We start from the raw sequence: 20721 nt of genomic DNA, 5'->3' as shown, positions 1-20721 counted from the left end.
ACAAGATGGTTGCCACTGTCCTAGGAACACAGGTTGGGGGGGAGTAAAGGGCTGCCTGTGATGTGAAGGCAACCGAGCTGGGAGTTGATGTAGTGGCCACAGTGAGACTCACTGCTGGTGTCTAACAAGCCAGAACTGTCCTCCACATCAAAACATCCAGGAGTATCATCGTCACTGAGGGCTTCAGCCAGGAGTGTAGTGCCAATCTCCTCTCTGGGCTCTTTGTGGTCAGTGGCAGCTCGACTTGTTGATGTGAAATGTACAATGTTACTGGTTGTATTGTGAAATCTACCTCTGAAGGTTTACAGTGACATTTCACAAAGACTTTGTACATGGTTGATTTGCAGGTTATCCATGCTATTGGTTGTATTGACATGACTTTTGTGAACCATGTCAATTCCATTTAAGTCAAGCAGCTGCTGAAATGTGCAGCTCATTGGCCCTTGGGAGGATGGCCTGAGAATGCCATCTTGTCACCAGTGCCAGCAAAATAGTGGGTAGGCTAGAAATGTCTTTGGTCATTTTGAGGCCTAGTTGATTGTTCTGCAGACCCATGACTTTTTTGTATATGTAATTGGAGTCATCATGTGGTAAGTGCATTTTGAATATGTCTGCTGCCAAAATCATTCTGGTTATGCATCTTACGGCCTTTGGTATCATTGTTTTCCACAATGGGTGAGGTGTCTTTCCTGTCCTCTATAGTTTCATCTTGGGTTAGCAGGTCAAGATGCAGCTAGGTAACCATACACATCTCAGAGTTGAGCATGATCTGTATCCTGGGTCCTCCCAGGTGAGTAAACTTCAATTGAGAGCTAGCAGGCAAGGGTATTTGGACAAGTGACCACTGCTATGGTGTTTGGAGCTACTGAAACAGTGCCCCCAGGGAGTTGCAGTCATGTCACTCTGCATACTAAACACACACAACAGATGGTATCCTCCCAGGTGAGTGAACTTCAATTGAGATTTCAGAAATAGATGGAATTGGGCAAGTGAATATTGTTTTTGTGTTTGGAGCTACGGACACATGGTCTATTGATCTTTGCCTTCCAGTCACTCCATCTACTTTTCGGCACCATACAAATGTTATGCTCCCAGACCTAATTTAAGAGTTAAGACACAGGAATATTTGGGCATGAGAACACTGGGCTTGTGTGAGGAGTGGGAGCGACAGAGCCTCCCAGCATTAGCAGTCATGTCACTCCCTTTACTTCATACACTTAATAACTGTCATCCCCACTGGTGAGTACACTTCAATTGAGAGTTACCAAACGAGGGTATTTGGACAAGTGGACACTGGTCTGGGGGTTAGAGAAACAGTTCCTCCTGGAGGTTGCAGTCATGTCACTCTCACTATTCCCCAATACATGACAAATATCATCCCCCCAGGTGAGTAAACATCATTTGTGAGTTGACAAACAAGGGTATGTGGACAAGGGAACACTGTGCTGGTGTTTGAAGTTTACTGAAACAGTGCCTCCTGGCCTTAGCAGTTATTTCATCTCTCTATTTCACACACTTGAGAAACATTATCCCCCCAGCTGAGCACATTTCATTTGTGAGTTACCAAACAAGGGTATTTGGAGAAGAGAACACTGGACTGGTATTTGGAATGACAGTAACAGCCTCCTGTAAGTTAAAGTCTTGTCACTCTCACTACTCCCTAATACCTGACAAATGTTATCCCCTGAGGTGAGTAAACTTCATTTGTGAGTTGACAAACAAGGGTATTTGGCACGGGAACACTGTACTGGTGTTTGGAGTTACTGAAACAGTGCCTCCTGGCCTTAGCAGTCATGTCACTCTCTCTACTTCACACACTTGAGAAATGTTTTTTTTTTTAATGCATATGTTTTTATTGGCTTTTGTACGTTATAGCAGTATGGTGTTACAATAGGACATTTCAACAAAATAAGCATTGAGTGAGAAAACATAAACATATGTAGTACATTTATTGTCATGTGTGGATTATATCTTCTTGTTCCCCATTCCCCTTGCCTCCACCCTTGGTGTATTTACAATTGAGGGCTCTATTAGGTTGGTCAGCATAGGGGCCCAAATTTGCAAGTTAGCTATAAGTTTGTTATCTCTGCCAGTATCGCGTATATGTCTCGTCCCTGCATTTGCCCATTCAATCATGTCCCTTTTCCATTCTGCCAGTGTAGGTGTTTAAGGGAACAACCATTTTATGCCTAACCATCATTTAGCCAGTTTCCCCAATAAGGGAAATTTTCTGGCCATTTTTCATTTCTTTTTTAACTGGACCTTTCCCAAAAGGCATTGTCACATTTCCCTGGAGATGGTCCATGCTGTGGCTCCATTTAGGGCTTCTAGTACTTCCTCCCAGTAGTTGACAGCATCTGGACAGTGCCATGTTATGTGCATGAAGTCTGCATTTGCCTGTGCACATCTCGGGTAAAATGAAGTTCTCTACGGGTGTATTTTGTGTAGAGACTTGTGGGATAAATACACCTGATATATACAGTTTTATTATGTTAATTTGAAATGACCATTTGATGACATTGTTTTCACCCCTTCATGGATGGTTGCCCAATCTTTCGGTGTGAGCAGTTCCGGTAGAAGAGCTTGCCATTTGTCTTCTACTGGTAGATTCCTCATCTGTAAGTCATCACTCAAGGCTCTATATAGGATGAACACCAGTCACCTGCCACCCCTCTAAGGTGCAGCAGAGACTTGAGTATTTGGAGGTGCTTCTTGAAGCAACTCTGACATTCTAGCATAATGCAATTTTGTCCTGCATCCAACCAGAAGGAGGTCAGAGTGTCTGTCAATGTGATAAAGCAGCCTTTGGGATAGATTTTACCCAGGGTTTCACATCCCGCCCTCATGCCACTGAGTCACCAATACCAACCTGGCTATCTGGAGGCATTTCTGGGGCAAAGGGCGCATGTCACAGAACCCCCATAACCGCTCATTCTGAATGTCTTGCATGTCTGTCTGACCATGGATGGCAGTGTTGCCAGAGCTCTGGAGCCCACCATAAACAGTTAAGGTAGGAGGTGTTTCTCATGTGTTCCCCTCAACAGTCCCACTTGCTAGCTGTTGTCTCAAGAGAACTTGTGGACTGCATGCTGTAAATGAGCAGCCAGATAGCACAGTTCTAGATGAGGCAGCTTGAAATCCCCTCTGCACCATGGGTGGCTAAGTGTGGCAAGGCTTACCCGTTCCCTACCCGTTGCCCATAGGAGCTCAATAATCAATTTGTCCAGGTCGGTGAATGTTTCCCTGGGGATTTATTTAACGTTTCCTGAAAAACATATAAGTAGCGCAGGAGTATGATCATTTTTATCAAAGCCACCTTACCCATGAAGGACAGGGTATTTCAAAAACATATGGAGGGCTTCAGGTTTTCCATGACTCTCCCTATATTAAGTTCCCAGAAGCGGTGTGCCCCGTGTGCCAGTATGATGCCCAGATATCTTATAGTGTCAACCACACAGGGTATATCGGTCCGGGTAGTGCTTCCAAGGGTCTGCCTACCAGCCCTCCCATGGGAAAGAGCTTTGATTTAGTTTGGTTTCTGCTAAGTCCCGAAAATTTGCTGAATTCAGTCATAAGTGTTAAGATTATGGGGACGAAGTATTCGGGACGATGTAAGTAGATTAACTCGGCATCAACGTATAAGGAGACAACATGAACATTATCTCTAACCTGAATCCCCCAGCCCTGGGAAGTCTCACTGAGTCAGCATGCCAAAGGCTCCATCGCTAAAGTGAATAACAGAGGAGACAATGGGAACCCCTCTCGGGTTCCATTATGTATTCTAAAGCAATCAGACACTGTGCCCTCAACTCTGACCCTTGTCGTAGGGTGTATATAAAGTAATTGTACCCATCTCAGGTAAGTATCTCCTACTCCCACTCTGCGTATGACCTCCCACAAGAACTCCCAGGAGAGGGAGTGAAGGCCTGTTCAGTATCAAGAAAGGCCAGTGCAAACAGATCCTCCCTGCCAGTGAGAGTGTGCCAGACCAACGCTAATCTGCACAAGTTACAAGGGTGTTTCTGAGTAGAATAAATCTGCATTGGTCCTCGTGTATCAAGTGGGGCAAATAGGGTAAAAGCCCCCCTGCGAGAACTTTGCATAATATCTTAGCATCGACATTCAACATTGATAGAGGACAGTACAAGGCCAGCTCTTCTGGGTTTCGGTCTGGCTTAGATAGCATGACCAGTACAGCTTCCCTCATGGAAGAGGGGAGTACACCCTTCTCAAAGGCCTCTGCAAATAATTCTAGTAGATTTTCGGCCACTGTTTCTGCCATACTTTGGTGAATCTCAGCTGGCAGGCCATCACTTCCCCGTGCCTTAGACGTATTCAGTGCCAGTATAGTCGCTATTATTTTCTCCTTGGATTTAGGAACCTCTAGACTTTTTATCTCCTCCTTGGTAAGGGTGGGGAGTGGTAATCCCCATAGATAATGTGGTACTGCGTATATGGTGTGCAGCTGTGGGTATGTGTAGAGCAGTTTCAAATCTGTTGGAAAGGCCCTGGGTATTCCTCTCCGGGCACACGACTGGTCCCCGTTCTGTCACATATTCCCATTATTGGGGGGATACGAGTGTCATTACGAAGGAGAGTGGTGAGCATCCTGCTCACTTTATCACCTTCTATATCGAGCAGCTGCTGATAATTAGTACGGATTAATTTTTTTAATCTATTTCATGTTTCGGGGAGCTCCCGTTTACAGACACCAGAGAAATGTTATCCCCCCACAGGAACACACTTCAGTTGTGAGTTACCAAACAAGGGTATTTGGAGAAGAGGACACTGGACTGGTATTTGGAGTGACAGTAACGGAGCCTCCTGTGAGTTGCAGTCATGTCACTCTCTAGTACACACACTATACAAATTGTATTCTGCCCGGTGAGTACACGTCATGTGTGATGTTACCACACAGGGGTCTTTGTAGAAGAGGACACTGGGCTGGCTGAGTGGAGTACCAGTAACAGTGCCTCCTGGTCTTTGCAGTCATGTCAGTCCCTGTACTACACACACTATACAAATGTTCTTCCCCAGGGCAGTATACTTCATTTGTGAGTTGACACACAGGGGTTATTGGGCACGTGCCCACTGTGTTGGTGCTTGGAGGTACAGATACAGAGACTTATGTGAGTTGTAGACATGTCACTCTCTCAAGGACACCCACTATACAAATGCTATCCTCCCAGGTGAGTACACTTCATGTGTGAGTTACCACATAGGGGCTTTGGAGAAGAGGACAATGGACTGGCTGAGTGGAGTAACAGTAACAGCGCCTCCTTGCCTTAACAGTCATGTCAGTCCCTGTACTACACACACTGTACAAATGTTCTACCCCACGGTAAGTATGCTTTATTTGTGAGATGACACACAGGGGTTAGTGCACAAGTGACCAAAGTGCTTGGTTTTGGAGTTACAGATACAGGGACTTCTGTGAGTTGCAGGCATGTCACTCTCTCAAGAACACACACTATACAAATGTTATCCTCCCAGGTGAGTACACTTCATGTGTGAGTTACCACATAGGGGTCTTTGGAGAAGAGAACACTGGGCTGGCTGAGTGGAATATCAGTAACAGTGCATCCTTGCCTTTGCAGTCCTGACAATCCCTGAACTAGACACACTATACATTTGAGATCTTCCCAGTTGAATACAGTTCAATTGGGAGGTGTCACAGGGGTATTTGGGCAAGAGACCACTATGCTGGTGTTGGAGTTATAGATACAGTGTCTCCTGTGAGTTGCAGTCATGTCACTCTCTCTAGTACACATAGGGGGTCATTCCTACTTCGGCGGGCGGCGGTCGCCGCCCGCCAAGCGGGAACCGCCGAATGACCGCACCGCAGTCAAAAGACCGCGGCGGCCATTCTGGCTTTCCTGCTGGGCCGGCGGGCGACCGCCAGAAGGCCGTCCGCCGGCCCAGCGGGAAACCCCCTTCTACGATGAAGCCGGCTCCGAATGGAGCCGGCGGAGTCGAAGGGGTGCGACGGGTGCAGACACTGAAAATCATTATGGGGCCCTGTTAGGGGGCCCCACGACACCCGTTCCCGCCATCCTGTTTCTGGCGGGAAGGGGGTCGGAATCCCCATGGTGGCGCTGCTTGCAGCGCCGCCGTGGAGGATTCCCTGGGGCAGGGGAAAACCAGCGGGAAACCGCTGGTTTCCCTTTTCTGACCGCGGCTTTACCGCCGCGGTCAGAATTGCCCCTGAAGCACCGCCAGCCTGTTGCCGGTGCTTCCTCCGTCCCCTTCCCTGGCGGTCCATGACCGCCAGGGTAGGAATGACCCCCATAATGTACAAATGTTATCCTCTCAAGTGAGTACACTTCATGTATGAGTTACCACACAGGGGTCTTTGGAGAAGAGAACACTTTGCTGGCTGAGTGGAGTAATGGTACAAGTGCCACCTCGCCTTAGCAGGCATGTCAATCTCTGCACTACACACACTATATAAATGTTCTCCCCCTGGGTGAGTATACTTCATTTGTGAGTTGACACATAGGGGTAAATGGGCAGATGACCACTGTGATGGTGTTTGGAGATAAAGAAACAGGGTTTGCTGGGAGTTGTGGTCAGGTCACTCTCCTACTTCACACACTATACAAATATTATCCCCCCAGGTGAGTTCACTTCAAATGGGAGTTAACAAACAAGCATATTTGGAGAACGAAACACTGTGCTAGTGTTTGGTGTTGTAGAACAGTGCCTGCTGGAAGTTGTAGTAATGTAATTCTATGTAATACACACACTATACACAAATGTTCTCCACCCAGGTGAGTACACTTCAATTGTGAGTTGCCAAACAGGAATCTTTGGACTGGTGGATACTGGGCTGGTGAGTGGAATGACAGTAAAGGCGGGAAAAGGTGAGCAGTGAGCATGCATGACATTGGATTTTTTTGACATTTTTAGGTTTGTAACTTACCATACTCCACTCCCCCGGGTATTCTTGTCAAACCCCCAGGATGCAGGATGGACAAGACCTTCTCCTCCCAGGGAAAGAAACGTAATGGGGCAGCTGGTGCCTGGAGACCAGGAAATGGACTTTGCCCTGGAGGTCGCTCCACCTCTTCCTGATGTCCTCTTTTGTGCACAGGGTGGTGCCTACAACATTTACTCTGGAGACTATCCTGTCCCACATTTCCATAATCCTACTGAAACGAGTGTGCTGGACATGTGCTCCAAACAATTATGGATTTACTCTTACGATTCCATTCACCAAGACTCTCAACTCACCCTCAGAAAAACATGGCCATTTTAGAATGTGACATGGTGGACTCTTTTTAAAAAAAAAGTTGACAGTGACTTACTAAAGAGGGGAAGTGCAAAAGGGGGTGACTGGACAAAAGTGCACTGGGTGTGAAAAGAGATGATGAAAAAAAAGTGGTGCCTAGTATCTATGCTGCTCTGTTAAATAATTAGCTATGGCTTCTGTGTGTTGCGTTGGTGATGCAGAAGATTGTGGTGTGCAAAGGGGTGTGTTTTATAATGTCCCTTGCAGGTGTGTCCGGTGTGGCAACGTGTGTCAGGTGTGTTGTTTTCAAATCCATCCAATGTGCTGTTGCATATTACTTTGTTGACCACAAACTGCTATGGTTTGGACTGCCATTGGCTGACTGCCATTGGTGCTGCCACTGCAACTTTGGGGTTGTAACACGGTCAGTGGCTGGTCACTGTGCACCTATTTCCGATCCTCACAGTGGTCTGCCTTTTTTTGCTTGGTGGTCAGCGATCCAGCCTGTATAACTCATACTACGGCGGCCTGAGAGACCACTCACATGGCATCCTTTTTGGGTCTCCCAACATGGAAGTCTGGCGGCCCAACCGACACCGACAAACTCTTAATGAGGCCCTAGATCTGGAAACCCATCACTTCAGAGAACAGCTCATTTGCCACAATGAAGAGATTATCAGCCCCTTCTGCCCTGCAGGTATGAAACCTTAAAGGGCACTTCACTTTAGAACTCACTCTTTTTTATCATCTTGAATTGTTCTTCCTCCTTTTGTATACAGCACTTAGAAACTATACAGCGCTTCGTTGTTTGCCCCAAAGACTTGCAGGGAATAATGAATACCTAAAAAGTTAATAACAGAGGCCATAGCCTTTAAGTACCATACAATGCTGCTTTTATTAACCCATTCAACTGACAAGTGCTTGTTTCTGGGTATTTTCGTAGTATGGAGTTCTAATTAGATAATATTGTTATTTAGCTGAACTTAAGGGCTTTCCTTTGCTTAGTGGATAGGTTTTATAGACAATTTTCGCTCTCAGGTTCTAGCATAAAATTACTGCAATGAACAGCCCACATTCTTCATATAAAGTACATCACATGATGACAGCAACACTATTTAGAGACCGGAGCCATCTCTGCCAGGGCACACATTACTTTACACAATTGTTCCTCAGGTCTTTTTAATGTAAGTTTTCATTCAATTAAAAGATAAACTAGAGTTGCAAAATGCAAAACGTAAATTGGGGGTACATATACTTAAGTCAGAAATCAGTACAGTAGATTTTAGCACATCACACATAAATCGGTAGCAAGCTACTGCTTGGAAGGCTAACACAATTATCTCTCAGTTCAAGTGTGTTTGAAGCTTAATATCAGCCACACAAGTAAAGCATTTTGAGTTAGTTTGCTAATCTTTAACCACACAACACTCAGGAAAGTTCCACAATATACTGAACTTCTGTATTTAAACCATGAATTCCATAACGTCTAGAAAAAAAACTTTTGGCCATATTGTGTGACATGGGACTCCAACCTGATCAAATAGGAGCAATTAGAAAACTTTGTACTAGCAACTTTTCCCAGAAAACTGCTAACCCATGATGCAGCTGGTATCTCTAAGACCCCATGGGTCTTACTTGTAATTTAGGGAAATTCCAGGAATGATAAATTGAAAGTGACATTGTTGTCAATAAAGTTTAATCCAAATATATGGTTTACATGGCAGTGGGCTGTCAGTGGTATGTTGAGTGCAGGTCTTGGACAGAGGCCAAGCCTTCTGGTCATGTTCGCTGCACATGGATGGAGGGTGGGGGTGTGCCATCCACAGAGAACGGGCAAAGGTAGTGTGGTTATCTCTTTTGCTGCAGGAGAGTGTGATAGCAAGTAATCTGATGATGTACAGAAGAAACTCAAGACCTATTAGAATTGGAATGAATACATGTCCTGGAACCAAACATCTGCAGTGTTCCTTGATGGATGCAGGGATCCTTCTTGAACCCAAAAAATAGGTATGGTACTATTAAAAGGAACTAAAAAAGTGCAACAGTTAAAATATAATTACACAGTTGTAACTTTTCTATTAACCTTTTATCTTGCCTACTTCAAATGACTAAATATAGGCTTTGCTGTGAAACTTTACTTTTGAACAATGTATGGGGTTCATTGTTTATATTACTTGTTTTTGGAATTGTGGTATTTGGAATGGAAGTCCAGCCTTCTGATAACTGCAAGTTATGCAACTCTTCAGTGTAAGAAGGTGTGAAGGATGTGAGTCCTGACAATAATAGATCCACAATTGTCTTTTTACAGGAAACCAAATATCCCATGGTAGCAATTGACTCTTTCAGAGAAGCTAAGCAAAGCAGTCCAGGCATACTCAGGGAAAGTGATGTGAGCTATCAACCAAAGCTTGCTGTAGTGCAGCACTCAATAAATCATTGTCCCGTCAATGTTTTTTCTTAAAAAAGGAAAATAACCCTTGTTAACCTCACTTCACTAAATACTATGAATTAAATTACAAAGATGCACAATCTGGTAGACTGTGGTTACACCTTCATATCATGTTACATACCAAGTGGATCCTGAACCCTATACCCTCAATACCCCCATTTCTACACGATGCAACTTCATAAGATAAGGGGTGTCATTATCAATAAGGTAGACCTACTAGCTTTGTCAGGATATCATCAGATCAGTGAAAGCAGCCACCTGTTATGATTCAATATTGCAACACCATTAAATTTAATGATAACAGTATCAATATGCAATAAATGCTATGGCCCACCATAGAACTGGATAGGGATAATACCAACAGTAACACCTTGTACTTGTCAACAACATTTCCAATAAAGCATTATGAGACATATATCAGAGATTTTCCTTTACTTGTATTAGACTGCTACTGCAATCACAGGACTAGTGAATAGATATCCCTGCACTCCTGACCTTATGAGCACAAAGTTCCAGCTCAGAGTGTCTAAAACCAGGCAAAAAGCACTTCTGGGGTTTTGAATGCAATGCTCCTGGAAAATTAGGGTGACTTTTATAAAAACATTCCAGGGAGGTGGGGGGTTGCTACACTTTCTGCAGCACCCCCACCCCCTCCAAAACACACTGGAAAACTGTCTGTGGTGAACCTGCCCTTCCTGGGACCAAATCAAAGAAAATAAGCACATTTTAAATTCCCTTCAGGTGGATTACATTTGGACGCTCATGGTTTGTATATTGGATGAGCAGCTCATCCACTTTTCTTTCGTTATGAAGTGGTATTGTTCTGTGTGTTCTTTTAACCCCTGTGCTTGTGCCCACGGGGCACCATGGTGCTGCTGTGGGATGGGGCAGCAAGAGGAGCCGATTCCTGCATTGCCCCAGGTATCTACACACACACCCTCCCCGCTCCTGTGCAGCAGGTGGGAGCTGACTTTCTGTCTCCACCATGTTGGGAGCAAGTTATTTTTTACTCCCGTTCCCTTATGGGTGCAGTGCACTTTACTAAGCCTCAGGTGCAGGCAGAGAGATAAGAGGTTGGCACAACCTATCTCTGCCGCATACATGGGCAACAGGAGGTGGACAATGCTTCTGGCCAAGAAAATGCTCTTTTACTCTCCTAGGATGAAGCCCCTGGGACCTTGAATTAATCCGCCTGACCCCAGACAGATTGGGGGGGTCCCCAGGGCCATAAATAAGCTCAGGGAGTTGGCCCCAGCCATTCCCCCTCCCCACCAGGATTTACTCATGGTGGTTACATCAACCCCTAGCCTCTGGCACAATCTGGGGTGAGTTTATCACTAATCCTGCACAGTGCCATGTGCTCCTTCTCTGCTCAGTGCCCCTGGGAACCAGGCTGTAATTTGGGCCCAATAGGTCCAATGTGCTCAAACTTGGGCTGATTAAACTTCTAGTGACCAGCCCTGGCAAGTAGGAGCCTTTTCTTCAGGACACAGTTCTCTAAAATAGTGCTTTTTGCAAGGAGCTGGGCTTTCTGGCACCATGTCACAGTCCTGTGCCTGAGCTCCTCATGCTCTCTTCTGCTTTGAGGGCATCTTCCACATCACCTCCACAGCCAGAAAGCTGAACACCTTTTCTGCACTCCGCAGGTCCCAGATCCTCTTGGCTTCTTGAAGGGAACATGGGTGTCTGTGGAGTGAAGGTCTAGTCCAATGAAATTCCAGGGGAACCATTTAGGGTCCCCCAGCAGATCCATTATCCCTACTGTTCCACTGGTGCATAAAGGAATAAGATCCACTGGTCCTGGACAGACCCATCCTAGTCTTGAGGGTCAACTGTAGTCAAAGTCCCTAAGTCCATCCTTGCAGGGGCATCAGGTGGCTTCTCATTTCCTATGAGCATTGTATTGTTGTTGTTACTTACAGGTCCATTGTCTTCTCATCTGTTTCTCTCTTGTGCAAGGGTTCTTAAGTGAAAGCAGAAAGTTCTGGAAGCCAGGTGCCCCAGTCCAATCCTTGGGTGCTATATTCTCCTGTATCCCAACTCCCCTGCACAGAATTCATGGATAATCCATTATGGCGACTTCAAGTTGTCTACAGAAAGAATTTCCCTGGGAGCATCAGCTCTGCCCCAAGCTGACGCAGCAGCCTGATTCCTTCCCACCAAAACTTCAAAGCTAAGCCCCTCCTGTGTTGGCTTCAGAGGTCTCCTCTTTTGTTTCTGTGGGACTTGGCTGTCTCAGCCCAGCTGCAGTGAGAGAAGCAGATTTCCTCCCCACCCCTTCCTTTCCCAAGAAATAGATCAAACCCCGCTAATGGCTCTTTTGTGTTAGGAGGCCTTCAATCGTTCTACTAATTAACTTGACCCAGTATGGGACACAAAGGCCTAGTATCTAATTATGATCTGATCCAAGGAAGTATGACAATTATCAAGGTTTCATAGGGAGTGTAGATATGATGTTTGGGACTATATTTCTACCCTTGTGGTGCATGTTTACCCCTAGATTCATACCTCCACTGGACCCTACATTGGGGCACAACTGTTCTTAGTGTGAATTTCACCTATAATCAGGACCAAAATATGAGCAGGATTGATTGAAATATGCAAAAAGTAAACACAAATTATACAATGTGTTGTGGTACATTTTGTGCTAGTATTACCTAATTATTCTGGAGTTTTAGCACATGATAAGCGTCCTGAGCAATGGTTCCACTTCAATAATACCACTTGGCACCCAAATGCAGATTTAAGCCATAGAAAGGGAAGTAGTCAACCTTTATGATGGGCCTTCTACTGCCCATTTTCAGTAACGTTTGATCTGTTTGAGTTAGAAACTAGATCTTTTTTTGCTTAAATCTAAAAGGTTATGCAGCAGATGATTGATCATGTGTCAAACCCATAATTATTCAGAAACCGCTGCTGCTGCGAAATTGCATGATCCTAGTGTCACTGCCTATAATGTGAATTTTAAAGTAAGTACCACAGCCAATCAGAAAGCACTACAGACTACACTATAAATGTCTACTCCATTGTAAGGTCTACCCGAGGTCAGTATCAATACTTGAAGAATCCTTTCTGTGACAGGCTACCTGTGTGCAAGTACCAGGCTGAAAAAGATAGTAGTCTCACATGGGCAGCCAGCACACACATGTGCTTATGTGTTCATGGGTAACCAGCCCAGTGCCTCATACCTAGCTGCACAACAATGGCCTTATCTTAAAAGGTGGTCACTGGCGGTTAGCACACTCAGCCAAATTACCACAAATTTATCATGAGTGAGACTCGCTCATAGTAAAAGTCCAAAAGCTGGGTAGTTAAATGCTAAAAATCTAGGGGGACTAAATGGGCTAAACCCAATTTGCTACAATAAAGTAAACAGGCATTTTCAATGCAACAGGTCTCTCATTTGCTAGAGTTAGACCTATTAGCGTTGTAAAGAAAAAAAGACAGCACGATCGCGCTATGTAAAATGCAGCGCGATCGCGCTGCGTGGAAAATAAATAGATAAAGTAGTCTGGACCCCAGGCTGAAAACATCGAGCCTCACATGTTTTTAGTAGTTTACCATGGCTGCGTAGGTGGGCTAAACACCGGAAAAGGCATGACGTATACATGCCTTTCACAAATGAAAGCAAGCGGATTTTAATAGGCAAGCCCACAAACCAATGGAAGTGACTGACGTGACATTGGTGTAGTTTGAAGCCCAAAGAGAGATTACAGAATGGACGGAGCACTTTGCGCTCACCCATAAATAGGAAGATGTCTGATTTCATAAACACTCCACACTTTCAGAACATTTCCAAAGCCTTCAGAAAAAAAGGAAGTCACCCTAAACAAGACACTATTTTGGGTTACATTCAGTACAGAGCAGAACATTCTCACCACCTTCATCTGGTTATCAACATGAAGGCTGTCCAAGGACGTAAGAACACTGAGTGACAAGGGAACAAGTTCTGCACACAACCTCCACTATCTACAGTAGAAGTTGAGCAGTTGAAATTCTTACAAGATCTAAAGCCCCTGAAAACCCTACTGAAGAGCCACTCATTTGGAAATCTTTAACAATGTCAAACCCCTTTAGGGGACACACAGGGTATATAGGGGCTACTGAGACTAAACCATGGTGGTTGATGTCATGTGCCACTTGTGTCTAGTGGTGTGTTCAATTATGGCTCTGGAAAAATGGTCTGGTACATCCTTTTTGTTCTTAACTCTCAGGATAGTGAGGGCGAGCAGTCAAAGGCTTCTCAGGAAGGTAGGTTAAGGAGGACAAGAACTTAGAAATGAACAATCAACCAACAGATCCAATATTTGTTTTGTAGATCCCAGTGCTTATCTATGGACTATAAGAATGCACTTAATCACACATTCTTACTTCATACTACACAGTGTAGTTTACAATACAGGGTTGAAGTCACACATTACTTAATACTACACTGTGCAGTTTACCACACAGGGTTGAAATCCTGTTTACAATCTTGAGGTACTACATCCTAAATCTAATGTGGGCATAAGTCCTGTTCCAGCAGTACCATGATGGCAGTAGGTGGCTCCTACATAGGTTGGTTGCAGAATACACATTGGATATTGGAATGGCATATGTGGCCCCTGAGATGATCTTGACCTTATGGATGAACTTGGTAATTGGAGACCCTGGGCTGTTCAGGGTGCTCATCCCAACAATGACTGAGAGTTCATGCTCCAATATCTGCAGCAGCAGTGCCTTCTGTCAGTTATGATGGACTGGCAATTGTGCTCAATAATTGACTCTTGCTGAAGGCTTCATGTCTTTTATTGCCAGAACCATTTAGGGAGCCAAGGGACCCCTCCCACACATGGGCCACTCCTGCTTTGCTCTCTGTCAGCTGCTCACTCTCTCTGGCTATTCCCAATGCCAGGAACATGCTGCGGTTCTCCTCATGGACAGTATCTCCCCTTGAAGAGCCTGGTGCAGCAGAAAGTACAGACTTCAGGTGATGTCCCCTTCACTCTGGGAGGTTGGCTGATCTGCATACATCAGCCCTAATCACAACACTCCTTTAAGGACTTTAGAACACACTGCCTTCTGTGTCAATGAAGAACTTGGAACTGGAATCAAGTGAGATGGTTCAGATGCTAATTTTATACACATTTATTTTCCAGGCAGAGGAACTACCTTGGGTTGTTTTCTCTTACATATGTAATGTTTCTGCCTGTTCCTCAGACACAGCCTTTGTGCAATATGATGATTCTCAAGGCAGGTAGCAAGTATGCTTGTTCCATGCAGGTGTATCCTCAGCAAAGTCACAGAGACATGTGGGATCTCTGCATCTTGTTGTTAACTGCCTTCTTTAACCAGTAAATGTACATTAGAGGGGTCACTAGACCATACTTTCTATGACATAGAGAAGAAAGTATTGTCACACTAATGATTCACAGAAAACTTGGCATGCTGTCACCACCCCCGGTTTATGTGATTTACCCAAGGAATGTACAGTAGTCATATACACATCAGGAGGACATGCTTTGTTTGCATTTTCAGGTCACAGAACTGGGCTCTGCCAGAGAGACTCCGCATATGCTGAATGAGTGCAATGTTATGGCAAAACAAAAAAGTCAGGATGCTAGTTTTACATGCATGCTGTGAAAGTCAAGGCTCAGACCCTGTGTCCAACCCCTGCTGCACACAGCTAAGGGACCTGTGCCAGAGCCTCTGCTCACACAAGCACTGGGCATCCAACCTTCAGTGAGACTCTGAGTGGGAGAAAGTCCCTAATGCAGTGGAAGAGACAGGAGCTGGGTTCCACTCCCACCAGCTACAAGCCATACTCCTCCACACTCGATAAAATTGGTGAATCAGCATCTCTCCACCTTCCTACAGACATCCCTGGGTGGCCTAGGGCTGCTGGGGGTTATTAAGGTGAACCTGCTCCACAGCACAAGGAGTCTGGAAGTGAATCAGTCCTGATGTTTTAGGCCATAGAGGGGCAGGTCGGAGGGGCAGGTCGGATGGTGGCAGTTGTCATAGCTATGGTGGAAGGCCATGCTTCGGGGTAGAAACTACAAAATTGTATCAGTGAGAAAGTGTGGCATAGTCCTGTGAGTCAGAGGATGGTGGTGGCACCTGGCTGCTGTTGGTGGTAATTGGCCGACACAGTGACAATTTAACTCCCCTGATGCAGGCATTAAATCCTAGTACCAAACTAGTAGCCTATTCAGTGGAGGATGATAACCATAGAGCTCTTCATTACCACCACAGCAATCGATGCAGAAGTTGGCAACTAGACACTTCAAAAATCCTCAAAGTAAGAAGGTATCTCATAAGAATAGGGAGGAAAGGACAACATATGATAATATTGAAAATAGTGTTAGTAATGTGGTGGAATATGGAAATATCAGAGATGATGAAAAAACAAAATATTTGTATGAATCCTCTTTCCTTTAGGCAAACCAAAGAAACCCTCCTTTATTGTCTCTCCGAGTAAATTTGACAGCAAGTATACCATCATCCAGGAAAAGGCAGAAGTCTAGCTCATAAGACAAAAGTTTAAACTTAAGTAATGAGCTGGCTGAACATTTTTAAATCTTTACAAAGAAAAGTCAGTACTAAAATGGATTTGAAAAATATTATCCATGGAGACAAACACAATTCATGACTGCTCATCTACCTGAACATTTCCCGAAAAGGGAACAAGAGCGAGGAAACTAACTATTGAGCAGAACATACATTCTGGGCATTTTTAAACAAGTACCAGACATTGCAGAAATTAATAGGAAAGACCTGCAAAATTAAGGTTTTATTCAGAATCAGAATGGAAAAGAGCTTACAAAAATGACCTTATATTCACCTTTTATAAAGAGCAGGGTTTTAGAACTGTTGGACACTTTGCCCAGAACTTAATCAAACTGTGAAATAATAGTAAAAAAAACCACTGAAAATGGTACCTGTGTGCCACAGACTCTGAACAATCATGGTGAAATTCTGGTAGGTCAAATATCCTTTCACAGATATAAAAATTACTGTGGCGAAATACAAGGACTGCATAATGTACCAAATGATTACAGAGAACAAGAAAACCTATGTATTGTGAATAATAAAGAAAATGAGAATAATATAAGATTTCCATATAATTGGTATACATCTGATAGATAATGTTTTATCCCATCAAAATGATTGTTTTCAACGTGTAGTAGGGGGAATAGTATGAGGCTGCTCCCGATTCATTAAATTACTGAGCTCGACCATTATGATTTGTTAATTAAAGAGAACGGCACTATAGAAATACTTAAAAACTATGACATCTCAATGGTACACAAAACAGGGTTGCAGAGAAACCCTGTTGTAGGTTATGTAGCTTTCTGGATGAACTGCTCTCTGATAGGTAAGTAAAAACCGTATGGTGGCCTACTGTCATTGGTGCAATCAACAATTACAAAAGATGAATCAGTATTGAACATAATTAGGAATGGTATTTTAATAATCGTGATATATGGAAATTCAATGGTAAATGAAACCTTGGCTTTGGTGGATGTATGTAAGCATAAGTCAATCATAATGCTACAGATGATGGAAGTAATGGACTCCGAGATTAAATGGCTGAAGCATGAGTGTCCGGGTGCAATAGCAGCAGTGGAGGGGAATTTTAACTCAAAATGACTACCTTTTTGCCCTAGACGATATTGTAGGGGATGTACTAGAGGCTAATAATGCTTCAGAGGCAGCCTTTCCAAATTGCAGTTGTTCCAATGGTGAGCAATCTATAAGTCGGTGGTTGGCTGCTAAGGAACTTGTTTGTCTGAATGGGCACACACCCTCTGATTCACGGGCAAAAAACCTTCCAACATGGAAATTAAGTATGTCCCATTGATTATGTTTTTGTCTTAACATGACAGTATAGTCGTTCAGAGAATCAGTTTGTTTAAGAGTGAGGGAAGTGATCAATTGGCATTGGAAGTTTATGTCCTCTAAAAAGTTATAATAAGGAGTGTAACTCTGATAGAGGGCTCCTGATACCAATCAATTACCCACGAAGATTGACTACACAACTCAACTCACAAGCCAATACTTTATGAAAACTTCTTGGATAGTCACATGGAAGCCGGATTTAGTCAAAGCAAAAGTAAGGGTAAATGGCACCAAAGTTCAGTAAAAGGTTGTTAAGTGTATTTCATTAAAAGACCTAAACAGTGCTGACACCACTAATCCTGATAAGCTCAGATGGAGCAAATCAGTATGATTTTGAGCGTCGGGAGTTGTCGAAAGAGCATATGTTTAAAGTGCAATCTAATATGAACAATAACATCAGGGGCTCTTGAGTTGGTAATAAAAGAATTAACAAAGAATTACAAAGAGCGGAAAAGAAGTATGTGATTTCATCAACAAATTGATCAAAATTAATTCTGTTATCCAATCGGGGGAACAGAATCAGTTTTGGAGATTGGTTAATATTGTATTTAACACAAATCCATCTTCACTATAAAATACAATCCCCAAATTAAAATGGAAATATCACCTACATAAATTTGTAGTGCCTTTACCAAAACTTGCACCTTTGGCCATGTGAGAGATCAGGATATCGTAAACATGTTTTTAATAATTGTCATAAATACTATAGAAGGTTTGGAGCTTTCACGTGCTACAGGGCTGGATTTTATTTAACATAACCAAGATTTTATTGATTTTGATAAAGAATCAAAAGAACCATACAGCACAGGCGGCCTTGTACAACAGTGGTAGTGAGCATGTAGTAAGTAGTAAGGAGCATCTCACAAGTTATCCAATCCATAATTGGTCCACTACTGATCCGAAAAATGTTTGTGTTTGTTGGCGCATACTCTCACATTATAAATTGATTCCTCCATCTTCACGTACCAGTCTGTCTCCTTGCACCATGACAGTAATACAGGTGGGTGGGCAGAGTTCCTGGCCAGAGCAATATCCCTTTTTTCTATAAGAGTGCCAAGCCCCACCAATCATCACTCTCCTGTACCCCCACCTCTACTCCCTCAAGCAATCCCTGAAGTCCTATATGTGGGGAGAGACTGATGGGCCACCCCAGGATCTGTGCAAGCGAGTGTAAGACTGCTGCCCAGTTCCTCTCAAGTACAGGACAGGTCCAATTTATTGAAAGAAATCTGCAGTTTTCTCGAACCATCAGGTGAATGCGGAGGTCGAAGGCCTGTACACTTTCCAGAAGCGCACTGGAGTCAAGTAGGTTATATGCAAATATTTCAAGTAAATCAGTTGGAGCCAGCCTGATATTGCTACTTCCTGTGAAACAATTAGGGGCTTTCTCCACTCACTGTCCTCAGTTCGGTCAACCCATGCTTCCTAATTAGTTTTCAGTGGGGTAACAAAGTATGGTGAGTACTAATTTATAGACATGCAATATTCATCCTTCCTCTAGGAGCCCCATCAGTGTGTGGCCTTCCAAGGGGCTGATTTTGGTGACCTATGTGAGAGCGACCCCATAGGACCCCAGTGCATGGCCGAATTATACTTATACAATTGTGAGCAGTGAAGATTAAAGCTTACCTGCAGTTCTTGAAAAAAACCTCATACCAGACCCTTGCCAGACATCTCCCAATTAGAAATCCCTATTAGGTCTCATTTACTAAAGTCTTCTAATTCCACCCCTTGTCATAACATATAGCCCGAACACATGGGGGTCTCCGAACTGATCTTCCCTTCCCATCCAACACAGCTCTAACCTCCAAAGCTGGAGTACCACTATTGAGCGGTTCTGTTGGGTGCGGCTCCCAATAGGCCACATATATATTAGTGTTGCGCTCCATGATGGCTACTTCTGTCCAAAAAGCTGGGTCTGTCAACCATCCGTGTAACCACCAATCATGTCTACTAGCTCGGAGGCCATGTAATTCAGTCTTGTGTAGAAGTAGGTTTAAATGGCATATTCTCTTTAGCATAATTACTCGCAATTACCACAAAATTACTCGTAATTAAGTGAGAAGTGTAATCCAGCATTTAGCACCATTTTCTTATTGAAAAATGCACAATCGCATTCAAAATGGATCATAGGATGCATTTACACTAAGAAAATAGCACTAACTGCTAAAGGACATAAACAGCATTAGCCAACAGCAGCCTGATCTCTGTTAAATTGTTTTCCTGCTCTCTAGCAGGTTTCTTAACGCAAATTACACTTAATTGCTCAAGCTGGTGTAATTGCATAATTCCAGTAATTCAACAATACATGAGTAAAGCGTGGTTACTCAAATTACTCTGATAACTCCTATAGAAGTGAGATTTCTCCCACGCCTTGTCAAAAGTCTGTTGCTGCCATACGCCTATCATAAATGGACTGGGAACCCTTGCCAAAGGCAATATGGGAAAACTTGTTGACCCAGAGGAATGTTCACACTTCCATGAACCACTTCTGCTTGGCTGCATGTAGAAAAGTTTTGAGAAGATACAAGACTCTCTGCAGAAACATTATTTTAAAGATCCCCCAAGCTACCAAGGGGGAGATGGACCCACTTCTCCAGACCCCTCTTCATACAAATTACCAAGGGTGTTAAGTTTAAAGACCACAGGGGTCTGGGAACAGAGGAATATAGATTATAGATCATCAGATATTGGAAAATCAATCTGAGGATATGCCCCTGGGGTTGCCAGTTCGCTGCCTCTGCACCTCTTGATATTGGAATTAGTAAAGATTTGTTCCATTTGACCCTAAGACCAGAGGCCTGCCTGTAGAAGTCCAGGATTTAAAACAGCTGTAGTCCCATGACCTCTGGGCGAGAAATGAACAACAGCACATCAGGTGCATACAGAGCAATGCAGCCTTCCAGACCATTTTCCCTGGCAAAGCCACCATATATGAGCATCACATCTAACCCACATTGCCAGAGGCTACAATGGCAGGGCAAAGAGCAGGGGTGACAATGGACAGCCTTCCCTAGAACCCGTTTGGATCAGGAAATTTCACAATTAAATTCAGTTTACAAGAACCCATGCATTTGAGGAAGCATACATTATTTTTACATAAAATATGAAGTGTGGCACAAAGCCCAGCAACCTGAGCACTTCCCAAAGGAAATCCTAT

The 20721-nt window shown here is 43.9% G+C and overlaps 1 long non-coding RNA gene across 2 annotated transcripts in view; it reads left to right on the top strand.

Annotated features, from left to right (window-relative positions):
• Positions 1 to 20721, top strand: part of LOC138249853 (uncharacterized) — a 128373-nt gene that overhangs the window by 54616 nt on the left and 53036 nt on the right. Inside the window, exon 4 of one of the 2 annotated variants that reach the window (XR_011194852.1) lies at positions 6910 to 7267. The exons of the other annotated variant lie outside the window; for it this stretch is intronic. This is a non-coding gene — a long non-coding RNA (uncharacterized lncRNA). Of the gene's footprint in view, positions 1 to 6909; positions 7268 to 20721 lie in introns of those variants that run through there. 2 annotated transcript variants of the gene reach the window in all.

This window comes from Pleurodeles waltl, chromosome 8 (genome assembly GCF_031143425.1).
Source record: "Pleurodeles waltl isolate 20211129_DDA chromosome 8, aPleWal1.hap1.20221129, whole genome shotgun sequence".
NCBI classification, from domain to species: domain Eukaryota; kingdom Metazoa; phylum Chordata; class Amphibia; order Caudata; family Salamandridae; genus Pleurodeles; species Pleurodeles waltl.
Note: the sequence above shows the minus strand (reverse complement) of the source record. Positions and strands in the feature narration are given on the sequence as shown.